Below are 10,066 nucleotides of genomic sequence, written 5' to 3' on the forward strand. Positions count from 1 at the left end.
GGATAATGATTTTGCTGTTAGAGTGGCTACTAGAACTGGTAAAATGACTCAGGAACCTTTGTATCCTGAAGGCCACCCTAAGAGAATTGAGAAAGATTCTCAGAGAAATAATATAGATGCACCTAGCCCTTCTAAAAGGAGGAAAAGAAGAATAATAAGACTTTGCATGCTTCTAGTGAACCTATTATTGAAACACCTGAGAATCCAAATGATATTTCTATTTCTGATGGTGAAACACAATCTGGTAATGAACCTGAAACTAGTGATAATGTTAATGATAATGTTCATGTTGATGCTCAACCTAGCAATGATGATGATATAGAAATTTAACCTGATGTTGATCTTGATAACCCACAATCAAAGAATCAACATTATGATAAGAGAGACTTTGTTGCTAGGAAACATGGTAAAGAAAGAGAACCATGGGTTCAAAAACCCATGCCTTTTCCTCCCAAACCATCCAAGAAAAAGGATGATGAGGATTTTGAGCGCTTTGCTAAAATGATTAGACCTATCTTTTTGCGTATGCAATTAACTGATATTCTTAAAATGAATCCTTATGCTAAGTACATGAAAGTAATTGTTACTAATAAAAGAGAGATACCGGAAGCTGAAAGTTCCACCATGCTTGCTAATTATACTTTTAAGGGTGGAATACCAAAGAAACTTGGAGATCCAGGAGTACCCATTATACCATGCTCCATTAAAAGAAACTATGTTAAAATTGCTTCATGTGATCTTGGAGCCGGTGTTAGTGTTATGCCTCTCTCTTTATATCATAGACTTGATTTGAATAAGTTGACACCTACTGAAATATTTTTGCAAATGGCTGATAAATCAACTGCTATACCTGTTGGTATTTGTGAGGATGTGCCTATTGTGGTTGCAAACGTTACTATTTTAATGGACTTTGTTATTCTTGATATTCCCGAGGACGATAGTATGTCCATTATTCTTGGAAGACCCTTTTTGAATACTGCAGGGGATGTTATTGATTGCAAAAAAGGCAATGTAACTTTCCATGTTAATGGTAATGAGCATACGGTACACTTTCCGAGGAAACAACCTGAAGTCCACAGTATCAATTCTATTGGAAAAATTCCATCGATTATTTTTGGAGGGTTTGAATTTCCTCTTCCTACTGTCAAGAAGAAATATGATATTCTTATTGTTGGGGATATGCATATCCCCGTTGAGATAACCTAGTGTTATTCAAAAATTCTCTGGTTCCATGTTATTCGGAATGAGTTTGTTAACAAGACTTGATCAACCTTGTTAATGGATTCCCTTTGAAGATCATGAGATGGATGAATTTAGAAAACACAACTCTCTGTACCCTCCTTTTACTTTCTATTATTTATATTAAATAAAATAAAAATAGTATTTTCTGTCTGTTATCTGAATTATCCGTGCAATATAAAAATACCCTGAAAATAAAAGTTCTTCAAATGCCCTGAAATTTAAATATGATTTTTATGGAATATTTGAGAATATTTGGCACTGAGAACACAGCAGGGGGGCATCCACCTGGCCACGAGGGTGGAGGGCGCGCCACCTGCCTCGTGGGCCCATGGTGGCCCTCCTCCACTTATTCCTGCACCCACACACTTCTTCTTCCTCCCACAAACACCATTATCCAACTCAAACCCGAGTCCAAGCTCATTTTGCTGCCATTTTCGATCTCCTTGCTCAAAGCACCTCTCACAAAACTGCTTGGGGAGATTGTTCCTTGGTATGTGACTCCTCCATTAGTTCAGTTAGTTTTTGTTCTAGTGCTTTATTCATTGCATATTTTTGCTGCTTAGGTGACCTTGTTCTTGAGCTTGCATGTCAAATTTATATGGTTCCAAGTAGTTCTAATGCATGATATGGGCTCTAGGCACTTGTAGGAGTGGTTGCTATCAATTTTGTTGAGTTTGGTTCACTTTTATTTTGAAGTTACGAAAAATTTCAGAATTTTTCAGAAAATAATGAAGAGATTTTTGAGGGGCTCATTGAGCCGAAGCTCGAAGGAAAAGCAAAATGAAGAAGCAAAGAAGCCCAAATATAATCTGCCTCGCACCACGGAGGTTAGGCCGTGTGAATGGCCCTCCGATTATTTCTTGAGAGCAACCGGGATTTATGAGGATTTTTATGAATTGGCTAAGAATGCAGGCCTCACCGACTTCCTCCGCAACCAACACGAACAGTATCTTTTACTCACCAATACTTTTGTGCAAAACTTCTACTATTATCCTAGGGAATCACCTCCTTTAGTAGAGTTTCATTTATATGATGTGGTTAAGAAGATGTCACTATATGAATTTTGTAGGGTTTGCAAAATAACTTTCGAGGGTAGCTTAGAGGAACCACATCGTAAAGATGTGGATGGGTTTATTGACACTATCACTGTAGGGGAAACTAGGAAGGTTTCTGATGCAAGAATCACTAGCATACATTTTCCTGTTTTACGCTACTTTGCAATATTTGCTAGTCGTTGCTTAATTGGTCGCGAAAACTGTGGAAACCTTCGTGTTCTTGATATTTTTAATTTGTTCCATGGTTTATTCCGTGACGAATCTGTTAGTATGGGCAGTATTATTGCTAAACGGTTAAGTCTGAACCGTACAAAGGGCCCCATCTTTGGTGGTATCTATGCTTCACGCCTTGCTGCATATTATAACATACCAATTAGGCACTATGAAAAAGAAGAAAAATTGCTGCCTACTGTTTATTTAGATTATAAGAGTATGGTAGCGCATGATTTTATTATAAAGAATAGGGAAGGGGAGCTTAAATACAAATTGTTCTTTGATAAACATCATACTGAGACTATCACCTTGCCTGCTCCTTCCTTGTTTGATTTATCTACAGGCCAGTACCTCGTCTTGCCGGAGGACATTCACGCTTACCAAAACCCTACATCAGCCACAGAGCCAGAGTCGGAACCACAAGTCTTCTTCTTCGCAGTACGACCCCAACTATTACTATGGATATCCGCCAGGCCAACCGTGGTCATAGACCAACTTAGGCCAAAAGCCTAAGCTTGGGGGAGTACGCATTTCTCACCAACATTACATTCATGTTCACACACTCATTGCTAGATGTCGGTGCTCATACTTTTTCATTGTAATATCCATGCTAGTTTATTTTCTCTTTTTATGCTTTCTTCTTGTGTGCTTAATAAACCTTAAGAAAAAAACAAAAAAATTAGTTGTAGCTTTTAGCTAGTTTTAATTTCCATGTTTGTAGTAGTAATTAAAAAGAAAACCCAAAAAGATTTCATGTTCTTCTTTTGCTTGTTGGGAGCTTACCTGTGTAAATAGTTTTATTTCTTTTCTTTTCTTTGGGGGTCGATAGGAGAAGACCATGATTAAATTGTTGAAGTGGCTCTTATATGCATTATTGTTGATCTAACAAAAGAGCCCATATTGCCTTGTCTTCTCCTGTTTATTGAATGCTTGCATATTCCAGCTTAGTCCAATGCACGTGCACTATTATTATTATCCACATCGTTCGGTCGTGCAAGTGAAAGGCAATTATGATGATATATGATGGACCGACTGAGATGAGAAAAGCTGGTATAAACTCGACCTCTCTTGTTTTTGTAAATATGATTAGTTCATCGTTCCTGATTCAGCCTATTATGAATAAACATGTTTGCAATGACAACTAGAGATCATAGTTTCTTATGCCATGCTTAATTAGCTAGGAGCTTATAATGGTTTACCTTGCGTGCCAACATGCTATTAAAATGGTTGTGATGTGGTATGATAGGGTGGTATCCTCTTTTGAACGATTCGAGTGGCTTGACTTGGCACATGTTCATGCATGTAGTTGAAACTAAATCAACAAAGCCTCTACGATATTTATGTTCATGGTGCATTATATCCTACTCATGCTTGCATTCGGTGTCGATTAATATTAATGCATGTTCATGACTGTTGTCGCTCTCTAGCTGGTTGCTTCCCAGTCTCGTTCCATCCTTCACCTGTACTAAGCAGAATACTTCTTGTGCATCCAATCCCATAAACTCCAAAGTTATTCCATATGAGTCCACCATACCTACCTATATACGGTATCTACCCGTCGTTCCAAGTAAATTTGTATGTGCCAAACTCTATACCTTCAAATAAACATTCTGTTTTGTATGCTCAAATAGCTCATGCATCAACTAGGGCTGTCCGTATCTTCCATGTTAGGCGGGTTATTCTCAAGAGGAGTGGACTCCGCTCCTCACTCACGAGAAAATGGCTGGTCACCGGGATGTCCAGTCCCATGCTTTATGCAAATCAAATCAAAATAATTGCAAACAAAACTCCCCCTGGGACTCTTGTTAGTTGGAGGCACTCGGTGTTTCAAGCAAGCCATGGATTGATGCTTGTTGGTGGAGGGGGAGTATAAACTTTACCATTCTGTTTGGGAACCGCCTATAATGTGTGTAGCATGGAAGATATCGCCATCTCTTGGTTGTTATGTTGACAATGAAAGTATACCGCTCAAAATATTATTCATCTCTATTTCAAAACAGAGCTCTGGCACCTCTACAAATCCTTGCTTCCCTCTATGAAGGGCCTATCTATTTACTTTTATGTTGAGTCATCATCCTCTTATTAAAAAGCACCAGTTGTAGAGCACCGCTGTCATTTGCATTCATTACTGTTAGTTTACATTGAGTATGACTTGACTGGATCTCTTTTACCATGAATTACAATGTGTAGTTAGTCCTTGATCTTTAAAGGTGCTCTGCATTTATGTTTTGCGGTCTCAGAAAGGGCTAGCGAGATAACATCCTATTATATCATATTATGATTGTTTTGAGAAAGTGTTGTCATCTGAGATTTATTATTATTTCTCGCTAGTTGATTTTGCCATTGATATGAGTAAACATGAGACCTCAGTTATTGTGAATATGGTTAGTTCATAATCTTTGCATAAAACTTGAATGCTGGGTTTACATATTTACAACAACAAGAGCAAACAGAGTTTGTAAAAGTTTTTCTTTATCACTTTCAGTTTGTCAACTGAATTGCTTGAGGACAATCAAAGGTTTAAGCTTGGGGGAGTTGATACGTCTCCGTCGTATCTACTTTTCCAAACACTTTCGCACTTGTTTTGGACTCTAACTTGCATGATTTGAATGGAACTAACCCGGACTGACGATGTTTTCAGCAGAATTGCCATGGTGTTATTTATGTGCAGAAACAAAAGTTCTCGGAATGACCTGAAACTCCACGGAGCGTCTTTTTGGGAATAATAAAAAATACTGGCAAAAGATCAAGACCAGGGGGCCCACACCCTAGCCACGAGGGTGGGGGTGCGCCTGCTCCCGTGGGCGCGCCCCCCTACCTCGTGGGCCCCCTGGAGCTCCTCCGACCTCAACTCCAATTCTATATATTCACTTTCGGGGAGAAAAAAATCAGGGAGAAGGATTCATCATGTTTTACGATACGAAGCCGCCGCCAATCCCGAAAACCTCTCGGGAGGGCTGATCTGGAGTCTGTTCGGGGCTCCGGAGAGGGGAATCCATCGCCATCGTCATCATCAACCATCCTCCATCACCAATTTCATGATGCTCACCGCCGTGCGTGAGTAATTCCATCGTAGGCTTGCTGGACGGTGATGGGTTGGATGAGATTTATCATGTAATCAAGTTAGTTTTGTTAGGGTTTGATCCCCAGTATCCACTATGTTCTAAGATTGATGTTGCTATGACTTTGCTATGCTTAATGCTTGTCACTAGGGCCCGAGTGCGATGATTTCAGATCTGAACCTATTATGTTTTCATGAATATATGTGAGTTCTTGATCCTATCTTGCAAGTTTATAGTCACCTACTATGTGTTATGATCTGGCAACCTCGAAGTGACAATAATTGGGACCACTCCCTGTGATGACCATAGTTTGAGGAGTTCATGTATTCACTATGTGTTAATTCTTTGGTCCGGTACTCTATTAAAAGGGGGCCTTAATATCCCTTAGTTTCCGCTAGGACCCCGCTGCCACGGGAGGGTAGGACAAAAGATGTCATGCAAGTTCTTTTCCATAAGCACGTATGGCTATATTCGGAATACATGCTTACATTACATTGATGAATTGGAGCTAGTTCTGTGTCACCCTAGGTTATGACTGTTACATGATGAACCACATCCGACATAATTCTCTATCACCGATCCATTGCCTACGAGCTTTCCATATATTGTTGTTCGCTTATTTACTTTTCCGTTGCTATTGTTACAATCACTACAAAATACCAAAAACATTACTTTTGTTATGATTACCTTTTGCTACCGTTACCACTACTATCATATTACTTTGCTACTAAATACTTTGCTGCAGATATTAAGTTTCTAGGTGTGGTTGAATTGACAACTCAGTTGCTAATACTTGAGAATATTCTTTGGCTCCCCTTGTGTCGAATCAATAAATTTGGGTTGAATACTCTACCCTCGAAAACTGTTGCGATCCCCTATACTTATGGGTTATCAATAGCCTAGCGTAAGTTGCTTGCTTATTTATTTCCGTTGTCTTGTTTATTTGTTTTCTTGTAGTCGATGCAGTTCTTTTTTCCGCGGTTTGCTAGTGGGCGCAATAACCTATTTTTAAAACTAGGCCACATTAACAATGGGCTACATATTTACTATAGTTAACTTGGGCCTCCTACGGGTCGTAGAAACAATGGGCCTTCTAAGGGCCGTAGAAACAATGGGCCTTCTACGGGGCGTAGACACAATGGGCCTTCTACGGGCCATATCATCAATGGGCCTTCTATGGGTCGTATGATCGGTTGGCCAAACATGGGCCAATAACAGACCACATTATGGCCGTAAATGGGCTAGAGTTGAAATCGTCCATTCATGGGCTGACCATAACGGGCCATTGTTAATAGGTCGTATTTGATGAAGCTATGAAAACGACCCAACGTATTAACGGGCCACAAATGGGCCGACTGTAACCACGTGTTGTATTTGTCCCACAAGCAGAAAATGACAGTAACGGGCCGAAAGTAAACGAATGTTGGAAATGAGCCCAAGAATAAATGGGCCCTGAGAAGGCCGAAAGATAACATGGTCTGGAAACGGCCCAACGGAATAATGGGCCGTTAATGGGTATAAAGTGATACACTGTTCATTACGGGCTAGTTTTACCACGGGCCGTTAATGGGCCGAGGGTTACTAAGGGCCTCATATGGGCCAAAAGACGTCATGGGCCATACATGGGCCGGAAGTTAAAACGGGCTGGAATTATATTGGACGGCCCAGATGACACTAATGGGCCTAATTCGGATAGGACGTAAACGGGCCCTGGGTTAGCGGGCTGTAAATGGGCTATATGCGAACAGGCCGTTAACAGGCTTGCCGTGGGCCGGCACACCACCTTTTGACCAAGTCAAACAGGCCGGCCTTTTCACAGGAATGGGCCTCTGTTGGTCCGTGCCACGTGTCGACGTATCATAGGCGCTTTGAGTCCAATGAGTGGATGACATCTGTCCCAACGGTGAGCCGACACGTGTTTCCTCCAGCCAATGATGATTTTACATGTGGAAAATCCGCATTGGTTGGGGCTGTTAGCGGGTTATTGGATCCAAAACCGGACCCAATAGCTTAACAGCGTTTCGTTATGGTGGATGCCACGTGTCGGTCACCCTTGACGAAAGCACTTCTGTGACGCGTGATTTATAGTCATGGAAGTGGACACTTCCGTGATGACAATTTTGGTAATGTCATGGAACACTTCTCCGATAGCACAGGTATGACTATCTTGATTCTCTCATAAATTTTTCATGGATGTACATGCATGATAGAAAACGTGACCTACTGTGACAAATGCGTATCATCCCGGAAGTGTATTTTTTGTAGTGTCTATCAGATCTCACTCTCGTAAGTTACCGTGAAGGGATTGACAACCCCTTTATCGCATTGGTTGCAAGGTTCTTATTTTTTTGTGTAGGTACAAGGGACTTGCGTGTGGCCTCCTACTGGATTGATACCTTGGTTCTCAAAAACTGAGGGAAATACTTATGCTACTTTGCTGCATCACCCTTTCCTCTTCAAGGGAAAACCAATGCAGTGCTCAAGAGGTAGCAAGAAGGATTTCTGGCGCCGTTGCCGGGGAGTCTATGCACAAGTCAAGACATACCAAGTACCCATCACAAACTCTTATCCCTCACATTACATTATTTGCCATTTGCCTCTCGTTTTCCTCTCCCCCACTTCACCCTTGCCATTTTATTCGCCCTCTTTTTCCGTTCCCCTTCTGTTTTCTAGTTTGTCTCTTTTTGCTTGTTTCTTTTTTGCTTGTGTGTTTGATTGCTTGCTTGTCACGATGGCTCAAGACAATACTAAATTGTGTGATTTTTCTAATACCAACAATAATGATTTTATTAGCACTCCGATTGCTCCTCTTACCAATGCTGAATCTTGTGAAATTAATGCTACTTTGCTGAATCTTGTCATGAAAGATCCGTTTTCAGGCCTTCCTAGTGAAGATGCCGCTACCCATCTAAACAACTTTGTTGAATTGTGTGATATGCAAAAGAAGAAAGATGTGGATAATGATATTGTTAAACTGAAGCTATTCCCGTTTTCCCTTAGAGATCGTGCTAAAACTTGGTTTTTGTCTTTGCCTAAAAATAGTATCGTTTCATGGAATAAGTGCAAAGATGCTTTTATCTCTAAGTATTTTCCTCCCGCTAAGATATCACTCTTAGAAATGATATTATGAACTTTAAGCAACTTGATCATGAACATGTTGCAGAAGCTTGGGAGAGGATCAAATTAATGATACGTAATTGCCCTACACATGGTTTGAATCTTTGGATGATTATACAAAAAATTTATGCCGGATTGAATTTTGCTTCTAGAAATCTCTTAGATTCGGCCGTGGGAGGCACTTTTATGGAAATCACTTTAGGAGAAGCTACTAAACTCCTAGATAATATTATGGTTAATTATTCTCAATGGCATATTGAAAGATCTACTAATAAAAAGGTGCATGCTATAGAAGAATTAATTTTTTGAGTGGAAAGATGGATGAGCTTATGAAATTTTTTGCTAGTAAGAATGTTTCTTATGATCCTAATGATATGCCTTTGTCTACCTTGATTGAGAATAATAATGAATCTATGGATGTGAATTTTGTTGGTAGGAACAATTTTGGTAATAACGCGTATAGAGGTAATTTTAATCCTAGGCCATTTCCTAGTAATTCCTCTAATAATTATGGTAATTCCTACAACAATTCTTATGGAAATTAATAAGATGCCCTCTGATTTTGAATCTAATATTAAAGAATTTACTTGTTCGCAAAAGAGTTTCAATGCTTTGATTGAAGAAAAATTGTCTAAGATTGATGAGTTGGCTAGGAACGTTGATAGAATTTCTCTTGATGTTGATTCTTTGAAATTTAGATCTATTCCACCTAAGCATGATATCAATGAGTCTCTCAAAGCTATGAGAATTTCCATTGATGATTGCAAAGAAAGAACCGCTAGGATGCGTGCTAAAAAAGATTGCTTTGTGAAAGCGTGTTCTTCTAGTTTCCATGATAATAATGATGAAGATCTAAAAGTTATTGATGTGTCCCCTATTAAATATTTGTTTTGCAATATGAATCTTGTTAATGATGGGACTGGAGATGAGTCAACTTTAGTTAGAAGGCGTCCCAATGATTCGGAGTTTTTAGATATTGATGCAAAAATTGATAAAAGTGGGATGGGAGAGGTCAAAACTTTAAATAGCAATAAACCCACTATCTTGGATTTCAAGGAATTTAATTATGATAATTGTTCTTTAATAGATTTTATTTCCTTGTTGCAATCTGTGCTAAATTCTCCGCATGCTTATAGTCAAAACAAAGCTTTTACTAAACATATCGTTGATGCTTTAATGCAATCTTATGAAGAAAAGCTTGAATTGGAAGTTTCTATCCCTAGAAAACTTCATGATGAGTGGGAACCTACTATTAAAATTAAGATGAAAGATCATGAATGCTATGCTTTATGTGATTTGGGTGCTAGTGTTTCCATGATCCCTAAAACTTTGTGTGATTTTCTAGGTTTCCATGAATTTGATGATTGTTCTTTAAAC

The sequence above is a fragment of the Triticum dicoccoides genome, chromosome 3A, assembly GCF_002162155.2.
Source record: "Triticum dicoccoides isolate Atlit2015 ecotype Zavitan chromosome 3A, WEW_v2.0, whole genome shotgun sequence".
In the NCBI taxonomy this organism is placed as follows: domain Eukaryota; kingdom Viridiplantae; phylum Streptophyta; class Magnoliopsida; order Poales; family Poaceae; genus Triticum; species Triticum dicoccoides.